General features: G+C 40.2%; 1 protein-coding gene across 1 annotated transcript in view; it reads right to left on the bottom strand.

Moving 5' to 3' along the window:
- Window positions 1–9,517, bottom strand: part of LOC100654325 (zinc finger protein 883-like) — a 59,346-nt gene extending 49,829 nt beyond the window's left edge. Inside the window, exon 1 of the mRNA XM_023552315.2 lies at window positions 9,419–9,517. The gene's annotated coding sequence lies outside the window, so the exon portion shown is untranslated. The remainder of the gene's footprint in view (window positions 1–9,418) is intronic.
- Window positions 9,518–12,965: the final 3,448 nt, after the last annotated feature.

Here is a 12,965-nt window from a genome sequence, read left to right as displayed (position 1 = left end):
CAACTATCCCTCCCACAGCACTCTGTACTTTTCTGCTGGGTTCAGTAATTCATTGCAATGGCCACACAGAACCCACAAGCAATACTCATGATTATGGGGTATATTAGGGAAGTAATACGTTATAATTCCGGCTCAGGAACACTCAAGGATACAGTTCTTCCATCAGGACAGCCTCTTCCCAGCCATGCTGGCAGGCATACCTCTGCCTGGCCCCAGGCCTCTGTCCAAAGGTACTCAGCTTTCTCTGTCTGTGGGCCGGGAAGCCTACCACACTGTATCCTGCTGCCAAGTCTCTCCTGCCACCGCTTCTCACTGTCAAGGTTAGGGCTCGCACTCTGTCTGGGTCCAGAGCTTTTCAGCACAGGGATCCCAGGCTCAAAGGATGTGCTGGCTCCTGGCTATTCTTCTTTGGTCATGCTGGGATTCTCCTCTCTGCTCTGAAATTGACTCTCTCTTAAGGCAAAATTGACCAATCCCCTCGGTGAGCCACAACTACTCTATCACACAGTCCTGCTCAATCACCTGGATGAAAGTTACAAGGCCATGGCTAGAAGGCTGCACAAAAGTAATCAATTGTACTGCAGACACTATCAAGAGGAAAAACTTATCTACGATCGTAGATCCAGAATGGAGGGGTGGGATAATGGAAAACACAGAACTGTTGAATATTTGCTAGCAGAAAACTTCCCTAATATCATGAAAGATGAGAAGATATCCATCCAAGAAGCTCAACAAACCCCATACAGGATAGATTGCCAAAAGAAAGTCAGTAAGACATCATAATCAAATATGCCAAAACCAAAAACAAAGAGCCCTGAGAGTGGCTAGGGAAAAAGGAAAAGTTACCTACAAAGGAGAACCGATAAAACTAAGCTCTGATTACTCAACAGAAACCATGCAGGCATGAAGGCAATGGGATGACATACATAAAGTCTTAAAAGAAAAAAAAAAAAAACTGCTATCCAAGAATTTATATATTTAGCAAAATTGTCTCTCAAACATGATGGTGAAATTAGGACATTTCCAGATAAACAGAAATTGAGGGAATATGTACAAGCCAGACCGAAATTACAAGAAATATTAAAGGGAGTCCTCCAGTTAGAGGACATCAGACAACAATTCAAAATTAGGACACAGGACAGAACAACCAGATACCAACCCAGATAGGGAATTCTCAAAAATAAAACAAAGCTAAAAGACTGAAAATAGGGAGCCAGAGATGTCAATATGTAAACAACAACAATATCAAAACAAAAGAGAAGGAATAAATGGTGTAGTTAAAGAACCTCCATATGGAGAGGAAGTCAAGGCAATATCAAGAAATAAAAGACTGGTTTAAGTTCAGGAAAATAAAGGTAAATTTCATGGTAACCACTAAGGAAAGTAACAAACCTACCCATCAAAATAAAAAAGAAGAAAAACATAGACACAGTAAAAATAAAATCAACAATAATGAAAGAAATGAAAAGAAAATCCATAAACAAAAAACTCAACACAGAAAATTAAGTGGAACAAAGAAACCTCAACACCACACACACACACACACACACACACACACACAAATTCAACAAAATGACAGAAGTAAACTCATACCTATTGATAATTACACTGAATTTAAGTAAACGGTTTAAATGCACCAGAGTAAAAAGACACAGAGTGGCAGAATGGAGTTAGAAAAAAAAAAAAAGATCCATGAATATGTTGTGTATAAGAGATGCTTCTTAGACAAAGACATAAACTAAAACTCAAAGGGTGGAAAAAATACATCAAACAAACAATAACCCTAAAAGAACAGGAGTGGCAATATAAAGCTCTGATAAAATAAACTTTAAAGCAAAATCCACCATAAAGGATAAGGAAAGACACTATAAAATGATTAAAAGATCAATACACCAGGAGGACATAACCATAATAAATATATATGCACCAATGGCAGGGCTGTAAAATGCATAAAACAAACTTTAACAGCATTGAAAAGAGAAATAGCCAGTTCTGTGGTAACAGCTGGAGACTTCAGCACAACATTTTCAGTGAAGGACAGAACATGTAGAAACTCAATACAGATACACAAGATCTAAATGCCATAATCAACCAACTCGACCTCACAGACATATACAGAACACTCCACCTAACAGCAGCAAAGAATACATTCTTTTCCAGTGAATATGGAACATGTCCAGAATAGACCATAATTTAGGCAGTAAGCAAGCCTCACCAAAATTCAAAGCATCAAAGTGATACAAAGCATCTTTTCTGATCATAAGGCCATAAAAGTAGAAATCAATAACAGAAACAGCAAGGAAAAAAATCAAATACATGGAAACTGAACAATACCTTGCTTAAAAACTTCCATGTAAGAGAAGACATCAAGGATGGAAACGAAAAATCCACAGAATTAAATGAGAATGAAAACACATCTTACCGAAACCTTTGGAACACAGCAAAAGCAGCGCTTAGAGGTCAATTTATAGCAATAAACACACAAATCAAAAAAGAAGGGCCAAAATAAAAACATCAACCCTACAACTCAAACAAATAGAAAGAGAACAGCCAAAGAAGCCCACAGGCACCAGAAGAAAGGAAATAATAAAGATTAGAGCAGAAATAAATGAATAGAGAACAGAAAAATAACACAAAGAATCAACAAGACCAAAAGTTGGTTCTTTGAAAAGACCAACAAAATTGGCAAACCATTGGTCAAATTGACAAAAAAACAACAGGAGAGGAAGCAAATAACCTGAATAAGAACTGAGATGGGTGATATCACAACTGAAATAAAAAAGGTCATAACACAATACTATGAAAACCTGTACTCCAACAAATTTGAAAACCTAAAGGAAATGGACACATTTCTATAAACACACTACCTACCTAAACTAACACAAACTGAGGTGGAAAAACTAAACAGACCAATAAAAAAGAAGAGATTGAAGAGGTAATTTAAAAAAAAAAAAAAAAACTTCCAACAAAAAAGCCCTGGCCTAGATGGCTTCACTGGATAATTCTACCAAACTTTCAGAGAAAAGCTCATACCAATACTACTCAAACTATTTCAGAGCATAGAAAAGGAAGGAATTCATTTTATGAAATCAGCATAACCATGATGCCAAAGCTAGGCAAAGACACCACAAAAGAAAACTACAGACCAATATCCTTCATGAGTGCAGATGAAAAAATTCTCAACAAAATTCCAGCCAAAAGAATTCAATAGTGTATCAAAAAAATAATACATGATGACCAAGTGGGATTCATACCAGGTATACAAGAATGTTTCAACATTAGAAAATCAATCAATGTAATCCATCACATAAATAAAACAAAAGAAAAGAATCACATGATCACCTCAATTGACAAAGAAAAGGCATATGACAAATTCCAACATTCATTCTTGATAAAAACTCCCAGGAAAATAGGAATGGAAGAGAAATTCCTCAACATAATAAAGGGCATTTATACAAAACTGACAGCCAACATCATTCTCAATGGAGAGAGAATGAAAGCATTCCCCTGAGAACAGGAACCAGACAAGAATGTCCTTTATCCTCACTCTTATTCAACGTTGTGATGGAAGTCCTAGCTAGAGCAATAAGGCAAGAAAAAGAAATAAAGGGCATCAAAATTGGGAAGGAAGAAGTAAAATTCTTCCTATTTGCAGATGATATGATCCTACACACAGAAAACCACAAAAAAGCTACTGGAACTAATAGAAGATTTCAGCAAAGTTGCAGTATACAAGATTAACATACAAAAAATCAGTTGGATTCCTCTACACCACAAAGAGAACTTCGAAAAGGAAATGAGCAAATCAATATCATCTACGACAGCCCCCAAGAAGATAAAATACTTAGGAATAAATCTAACCAGGGACTTAAAAGAACCATACAAAGAAAATACAAAACATTACTGCAAGAAACCAAAAGAGAACTACAAAAAAGGAAAAACATATCATGCTCATAGATAGGAACACTCACCATTGTGAAAGTGTCAATACCACCCAAAGCAATCTACAGATACTATGCAATCTCAATCTAAATTCCAAAAGCATTCTTTAACGAGCTGGAAGAACAAATTACCAACTTTATATGGAAAGGGAAGAGGCCCCAGATAAGTAAAACATTACTGAAGAAGACAAAGTGAGATGCCTCATACCACCTAATCTTAGAACCTATTATAAAGCCACAGTAGTCCAAACAGCCTGGTACTGGCTCAAAAACAGACACACAGAACAATGGAACAGACTCAGAACCCAGATGTAAATCCATGCATCTAAGAGCAGCTGATATTTGACAAAGGGCCAAGTTCTGTTGTTAGATGCTGCTGAGTCGGTTCCAACTCATAGCGAACCTATGTACAACACAATGAAACACTGCCTGGTCCTGTGCCATCCTCACAATTGTTGTTATGCTTGAGCCCATTGTTGCAGCCACTGTGTCGATTCATCTCATTGAGGGTCTTCCTCTTTTTTGCTGACCCTATGCTCTACCAAGCAAGATGTCCTTCTTCAGGGACCAGTCCCTCCTGATAACATGTCCAAAATATGTGAGACGAAGTCTTGCCACCCTTGCTTCTAACGAGCATTTGGCTGTACTTGTTCCAAAACAGATTTATTTGTTCTTTTGGCAGTCCATGGTATATTCAATATTCTCCGCCAACACCACAATTCAAAGGTGTCCATTTTTCTTCGGTTTTCTTTATTCGTCATCCAGGTTTGCATGCATATGAGACAACTGAAAATACCATGGCTTGGTTCTGGCACACCTTAGTCTTCAAGGTGACATCTTTGCTTTCCAACACTGTAAAGAGGTCTTTTGCAGCAGATTTGCCCAACGCAATGTGTCACTTGATTTTCTGACTGTTGCTTCCAGAGGCGCTGATTGTGGATGCAAGTAAAATGAAATCCTTAACGACTTCAATCTTTTCTCCAGGATATATAAAGAACTACCACTCAACAGCGTACGAACAAACCATGTTAAAAATGGGCATAAAACTTAAATAGACATTTCACCAGAGATGATATACAAATGGTCAATAAACACACAGAAAGATGTTCGATGCCATTTGTCATTAGGGAAATGCAAATCAAAACCACAGAAGATACCACCTGATCCCTACTAGGATGGCTACTGTCAGAAACATGGAAAACAGCAAGAGTTGGGGAGAATGTGGAGAAACTGCTGGTGGGACTGCAAAATGGTGTAGCCTCTGTGGAAAAGTTTGGCAGTTTTCAAAAAGTTACACACACGATTACCCTAAAAAAAACCAAACCAAACCCGTTGCCATGGAGTAAATTCTGACTCATAGCAACCCCACACAGGACAGAGTAGAACAGCTCCATAAGGTTTCCAAGGAGAGCCTGGGGGATTTGAACTACGACCTTTTGGTTAGCAGCTGTAGGTCTTAACCACTGCTCCAGCATGGTTTCCACAATTACCCTATCACCCAGAAATTTCCATTTCTAGGAGAGCTGGTGACACAAATGGCTAAAGACTCAGATGCTAACCAAAGCATGGGCTGTTTGACCACACCCGGCGGCTCTGAGGGAGGAAGATCTGATGAGCTACTTCTGTAAAGATTACAGCCGTGAAAACCCTGTGGCACAGTTCTGCTCTGTCACATGTGGTCGCTATGAGTCTGAAATCGCCTTGGATGGCACCTAACAACAACAAGTATATACCCAAAAGGCTTGAAAGCAAGGACGCAAACAGGTATTTATACCAACATTCACTGCAGCACTATTCACAATAGCCCAGAAGTGTAAAGAAATCAAATGTCCATCAACAGACACATGGATATAGAAAATTGAATATTATTCAGTCATAAAAAGAAATGAAGTTCTCATAAATGCTATGACATGGATGAATCTTGAATATATTATGTTAAACGAAATAAATCAGACACAAAAAGACAAATATTATATGATCCCACTTAAATATCTAAAACAGGCAAATGTATAGAGACCAAATGGTTACCAAGGGTGGATGGGAGCGGGGAGGGGAGTTAATGCTTAAGAAGCACCGAGTCTCTGCTAAGGGTGAGGGGAAACTTGGAAACTGACCGTGGTGACGGTTGCACAGCATGGTGAAAGTAATCAATGTTACTGAACCGTGTGTATAAAAATGGTTGAAAGAGGAAAAGGTTTTGTTGTATATATTTTACCATTACCCAAAACCCACTGCCGTCGAGTCGACTGGAACTCATAGCGACCCTATAGGTATTTTACCATACACACACAAAAAAAGATAGCATGAAATGCCACTATTAAAAAAGAAAGAAACTTAGTTTCTTGGTCTGAGTGTGTAAGTGAAAGGAGGAAAACTTAGATACCATGAGGACATAGTGAGGAAAGTGGTATGTCAACGATTTAATGCCAACTTTAGGCTGTAATAACCTAGAGAAATTAAATCACACTTGAGGAACTGCAGTGTGTAAAAAATGGACTTTTTAAGATAACTGGATCTGGATCACCTTGTTAGTAATACGAACAACAACAAAAACAGGACTGCTTCCATAACCTCTCCCCCCAAATCACATCAATTATAATTCTAAGTAATTAAAAAAAAAAAAGAGAGAGATTAAGCTAATGGCATTGTTAAATCCAATCATTTCTCAAACAGGACATTTAAATTCAACCAAACCCAGACCTGCGGCCGTCAAGTCGATTCCCACCCATAGCAACCCTATAGGACAGAGCAGAACTGCCCCACAGGGTTTCCAAGGAGCAGCTGGTGGATTTGAACTGTTGACCTTTTGGTTAGCAGCTGTAGCTCTTAAAAGGCACATCTGGCTGGGTTCAAAACCAGCAACCTTTCACCTAGTAATCTTAACCTTTTCCACCACCCAGGGACTCCTTTCCTTTTACTTTGTAAAATAATTATTACAAAAGATGAGGTACTTTTTGCAACACTGTAGTGTGTTTGACCCTCTAGGATCCGCTGGAGAATTTTGATTACTTTCATTGTATAGGCCTCCCTTTTTGTCCTCATTCCTAATATCCGCTGTTTTGACAATGGGAATATGCACAATTTTTACTTCAAGAAGCCTTCAACCTTTTAAGAAGTGTGGTTCTTTGGTAAGAAAAATTGCGGTTCAATCACTAGCATCCAGTCCAGCAGGGGGTGTGTGATTGTTATAAATTCCTCGTGGTCTATATTAAGCTTGTTCAGCAACATCACATTTTATATCAGAACAACTAGAACTGGCCACATTGTTTCTCACACAATCATGATGAAAATTTCTGCCTTACAGCCAAAGAAATTGCTCAAAACATGCTTTGTACTAAATATTTTCCTCCTGATTTGGGGTAAATACGGTCCTAAATGTATGTACTAGTTCCGACTCACGTTTCTTAATCCTTCATCCGTCTTAAACACCCATAACCATTAAAGAAGGGAAAATATATTCCTCATCACAATCTTGCTGTTTATATGACCAGCAACACTTAACAAAACTCCTGCCTTGATGAAGCACAGAAAATAAAGGGGAGCCATTTTAGGCAGGGAAATGGTGATCAAAAATATGCCCCTTGGAGTAAGAACAGACCTGAATTTGAGTTCAGACACTGACACTTACTAGATTTTTGTCCATGGGTAAGCTATTTAATTTCTCCAAGACTATGTCATACAGCAAAATCATGAAGCCTGGTTAAAACTGAAAGGAAAGAGTTTTATTGAGGGAACAGACAGCTGCAGCACAAAAGGACACTGCAATGGGAAAATGTGGAGTCCCAGCAAATGGGACACATGAATACAAGGGGAAGCAACGGGGATGGGGCAACATGGTTATAAGGCTGGAGGAGGGAGTACAAAACACAACATTCTGATTAGTTTACAGTGATTGAGGTCAAAGGTGAGACAAAATAAAACCATCTTTTACATTACTGGTTACCTGACTACACTGAGTGGCTAAAGGACATAACCGAAAGACATGGGGCCAAGTGGGGGCTTCATATTGGCTACAAAGCAATGACAGGATGGACATTTTCAGGAGTGGTCTGTTCAAAATTACCTTGGTCAGACTGTCAATCTCCAGAAGAGATTGGGAACAAATAGTTTCCACCAGGGAACCAAGGAGTTTCCACAAAGCATTGACATTCTTTAGCCTGATGGCAAAGAAACATATTTTCTTCACAATAATAGAGATTGGTTCCTAGGCAACAAAGGTAGAGTCTGGGGAAAAGGTTACACTGAGCTCTTAGAGTTAGCTCAGTCATTTTACAAAGAGGCCTCTGTTTTGATATTATCCCTTATCAACTATTACTTCTGTAGAATACCACAAATACTCCCTACCTCACAGTGTTGTTTTGTGAACAAAGGGAGGTGCGGTAGATAAAAGTACACAGCACAATGCCCAGCCCTTCTGAAATAGCTCAATAAATGGTAAATACACACACACGCCCAGGGCTGACTGAGGCCTGCGAGCTCAAGGTGACTGTTGTGTGTGTAAGTGTGCATGTGTTAGAGAGCGGTGGCAGATGAGGCTGAATTGTTAAGAGAGAAAGAAAACAAAGGGGAGTACGGTGAGCGGAAGACTGGAGGGGGTAGAACAGGGCATTTAAACTCAGGCTAGCTACCCTGGGCATCCAGGAGGCCTGTGACTCTGCATCTTTCAAACTCCCATGTGAAGCTGACGCTGTAGCTCTTGACGGCAAGGCCCAGAGAAGGTATCATGGAAGGTATCACAACGTTTCAGCCGAACCGCAAAAGTGCTGTCACTTCCCAAAATTTAACACAGTTTCTGTTCTGTCTAGGTTAGAACCAGTGTGAACCTCGGGTCATCCAAAAGTCTTATTAGCATAGTAAAATCCCCGTTCAAAGAAAGAATCGGACACCATTTTCTCTACTCGCTAAGGCAGAGCTGTGTAAAAAACTCTACTGCGCCTGCGTGCCATGACAGCCCATGTAACCCCTGATATTTGTATGAACTTCCTAGTTTAAACCTATTAAAAAAAAAAAAAAAGCTTCCAACGGATTGGGAGCAGAATTTGAGAAAGGTTCTCTCTGCTCCTTTCTCGTGCACCTGCAGTGAACACTCTTCCTCCCTCCTCACCTCGGTGTGCTGCACTGACTCAAAAAGACGCATCTGGCGAGACCCACTTTGGTAACAGTCTGAGAACCACACTTTCGCTTAGCAAGGATTCACACGGTTTTCACCTATTAATGCCCCAAGAGACACAGTTCCACTCCCACCTACTCGGCTGTCTAGAAAAGCACCTGCGACCCACCGGGGCTGGGATCTCGGAGGAAGTGGCAAAGTGGCAGCTGCGGCCGCTCCTCCGGCTAAAAGTCTCGAAGTACCTGTCAGGGCAGAGAGACGAGGAGGGCGCAGGAGCCCGGGAGCGGCGCCCTCAGACCCCGGGACAGGAGCCTGCGCGGTCACCTGGTAGTGCATCAAGCCGACTGGCGACAGAATCCAAACTTACCTCACGCCGTAGCAGGAGGCAAGAGTGCGGCCACACTAGGCTGTCCTCCTGAAGAGGCGCACTTCCGCTTCCGGTTTCTGGGACGCTTGGTGCCTCAGGGAAGGGGTTTCGTGCCGGAACCTAGAGGACTCAGCTTAGTGACCTAGCGGTTCGGCGTGTCCCCTTTGTATTTGGGATCTGGGCATTGTTGTCCTTATTTCCTCTATGCGTATGTGAACTGAAACGCGGATTTCAATGACCAAAGATACCCTTGGGGAGCAGAGAAAGTTGTAATTTGCTCATTTGGCCGTTCGAAAAAAATTTACCATGTTCTTTAGAGAAATAATTTGTTTGCTCCTCATAAATATTTCCCCATCTTTAGAGTTGTTGAAGTCTCTAGTTTGGCTTCTGTTTTATGGTTTGTCGTCTCTTGCGTATGAGGTATCTTTCCCTAGGAGCAGGTTACAGACTGGTCAAACCCAGGCTGATCTCTCCAAGTGCTGAGGACCCTGCAGAGAGGACTTTTCCAGGGTGAAGGGCAGGAAGATACCAGTCGTTCTGAGGGACAGTAGGTAAAAGATGAAGTACCTTTGAAAATGACAACTGTAAACAGTTTTTACATTTTTTCTCATATATACACACATGTAATAAAGTGGTGCATAATATGTACAAATCTTAAGTGTACAATGCAATGAATTTTTACATCTGGATACACACTCAAACCTCCTCTGAGATCAGGTTAGGGAAGCACACATGAAGATTCCCTCGTGCCTTTTTCCCAGTTGATGTTCATCCTAGGAGTAACCAGTGTTCTGACTGTTATTGCCAGAGATGAGATTTGCCCATTCCTGGACTTCATATAATTGGAATAATACTGTATAAAGTATATCATGTCTGGCTTCTAGTCAACATTACGCCTGTGAGATTTTATCTATGTTGTTGTACATAGTAGTAATTTGTTATTTTTTTGTCACTGTGTTTTATTCCAATGGATGAAAACACCACAATTTTTCTTACTTATTCACTCATTTTATTCTGTTGTGTTGTAGGGTAAAAAACATCACAAACTTTAGTAAAGCAAAAAGAAAGAGACAAAAGCAAGAAGTGGACAAGCATGCTGCCACAGCCATGTCTGCCCGAGTCCAGAGAGTATTATAGAATCATCAGTATATATTAACACTACAAAATAGGCAAAACCATTGAAAACTTCATCTTTTCACAGATTGGCTAGAAACTGTGATCTTACATTTTGAATTGCCTTTCTTAACAATCATTTGTACAGGTTTCAGTGAGGACAGTCAGGAAGGTCTTCATTGGTCCAACAACTTTCTATTCACTAAATGTTAACAGAAAAGTAAGAGTGGGAAGTCTTTTGTGTTCTGGCTTATGTGAAAGTTTCCCTGAAAGATGTTTCCCAAGATTATCTATTGTTTTTATCTCAGAGCCCAGTTGATGTGTCCTTGTGAGTCCTTATGAGCCCAGCTCCAGCTGGGTCACATTTTCTATGCTCAACAACAGGGAATAATGACTCCAATATCATTTTCTAAATCAGTTGTTTTAACCCAGCATGTGGTCTATCTTGATGAATATTTAATGAGTGCTTATTATTATTATTTTTAGAAATAATGTATCTTATACTGTTATTGGGTACAATGTTCAATAAGTATCAATTAGGTCAAGATGATTGATGGTGTTTGTCTAAGTTATCTAGTGCTGCTATAACAGAAATACCACAAATGAGTGGGTTTAACAAACAGGAATTTATTTTCTCAGAGCTTAGGAGGCTAGAAGACCAAATTCAGGGTGCTGGCTCTAGCGGAAGGCTTTCTGTCTCTGTCAGCTCTGGAGGGAGGTCTTGTCTCTTCTTGAGATCCAGCTCAAGTTCTGGGTTCAGGCCCAGTGTCCCTTTCACCAATAAAGAGAATAGTAGGGTGAGGAACAAAGAGAAGATTTATGCCAACCTTGTGCACAAACTGAGACAGAGGGGAATGCAGTCCTCAGATTCTGCCTGCTAATGTTAGCATTTCTCAATATCCTGTTAAGTCTTACTTCGCCTGTTATTGTTGTTGTTGTTGTTAGGTGCCATCGAGTCAGTTCCAACAGAACGAAACACTGCCTGGTCCTGCACCATCCTTGCAATCGTTGTCATGCTTGAGCTCGTTGTTGCAGCTACTGTATCAATCCAGCTCGTCAAGGGTCTTCCTCTTTTCTGCTGACCCTGTACTTTGCCAAGCATGATGTCCTTCTCCAGGGACTGATCCCTCTTGACAACGTGTCCAAAGTATATGAGATGCAGTCTCGCCATCCTTGCTTCTAAGGAGCATTCTGGTTGTACTTCTTCCAAGACAGATTTATTCGTTCTTCTGGCAGTCCATGGTATATTCAATATTCTTTGCCAGCACCACAATTCAAAGGTGTCAATTCTTCTTCAGTCTTCCTTATTCATTGTTCAACTCTCACATGCATATGGTGCAATTGAAAATACCATGGCTTGGGTCAGGCATACCTTAATCTTCAAGGTCACATCTTTTCTTTTCAATACTTTAAAAAGGTCCTTTGCAGCAGATTTACCCAATGCAATGCGTCTTTTGATTTCTTGACTGCTGCTTCCACGAGTGTTGATTGTGGATCCAAGTAAAATGAAATCCTCGACTTCAATCTTTTCTCCATTTATCATGATGTTGGTTATTAGAACCCTGGTGGTGTAGTAGTTAAGTGCTACGGCTGCTACCAAAAAGTCAGCAGTTCAAATCCACCAGGCGCTCTTTGGAAACACTACGGGACAGTTCTACTCTGTCATATACAGTGGCTGTGAGTCAGAATAGACTCAACAGCAGTGGGTTTGGTTTTGGTACTTCGCCTAGGCGAGTGATTTTTACTATGTTAATGAGCCCTTTTCTGACCTTCGGGCTCAGGTTCTTGTGCAAGTGTTAATATTTGACACTTGGCCTCTTTTGATTAATGTCATGAAAGTTTAACAGGAAGTTGCTGTTTTATTCTCAGCATGCTTTATGTAAATTAGGCTCTTTCAAGACATACTGGGCAATCTTCATGTGGCTTGGCATCTCTGATTCTCTCACTTTCTTGTTTAATCTCTTTTATATCTCAAAAGAGATTGACTCAAGACACACCCTACAGTAATCCAGCCTCATTAACATAATGAAGACAACCCATTCCTAAATGGGATTATAGCCACAAGCATAGAGGTTAGGGTTTACTACACATAATTTGGGGGGACACAATTCAATCCATAACAGTGATGTTCAGGTCTTCTATATGCATGCTGATTTTCATATTATTGTGAAGGCGGGAGGAGTTTGGGAAGGACATAGTCTAGAAAATTAAGAGAAATATGATGAGATCAAAATGTTTTGATGTATTTATGGATCAAAGAGCCAGATTAGGGGACCCTCAAGTGCTTGGGAAATGTTGTTTCATGTTAATATTATAGTCAGGGGCAAATCACATCCCCAATATGTTGCTGAAGATGCTGTTGGGGAAAATAGACCATTGATCCATTATGGAATTTATCACTTCTTGGGTTTGGTTTGCTAGAGGGCTTTGTTTT

Source organism: Loxodonta africana, chromosome 3, assembly GCF_030014295.1.
Source record: "Loxodonta africana isolate mLoxAfr1 chromosome 3, mLoxAfr1.hap2, whole genome shotgun sequence".
In the NCBI taxonomy this organism is placed as follows: domain Eukaryota; kingdom Metazoa; phylum Chordata; class Mammalia; order Proboscidea; family Elephantidae; genus Loxodonta; species Loxodonta africana.
This window is presented reverse-complemented; position numbering and strand designations above follow the sequence as displayed.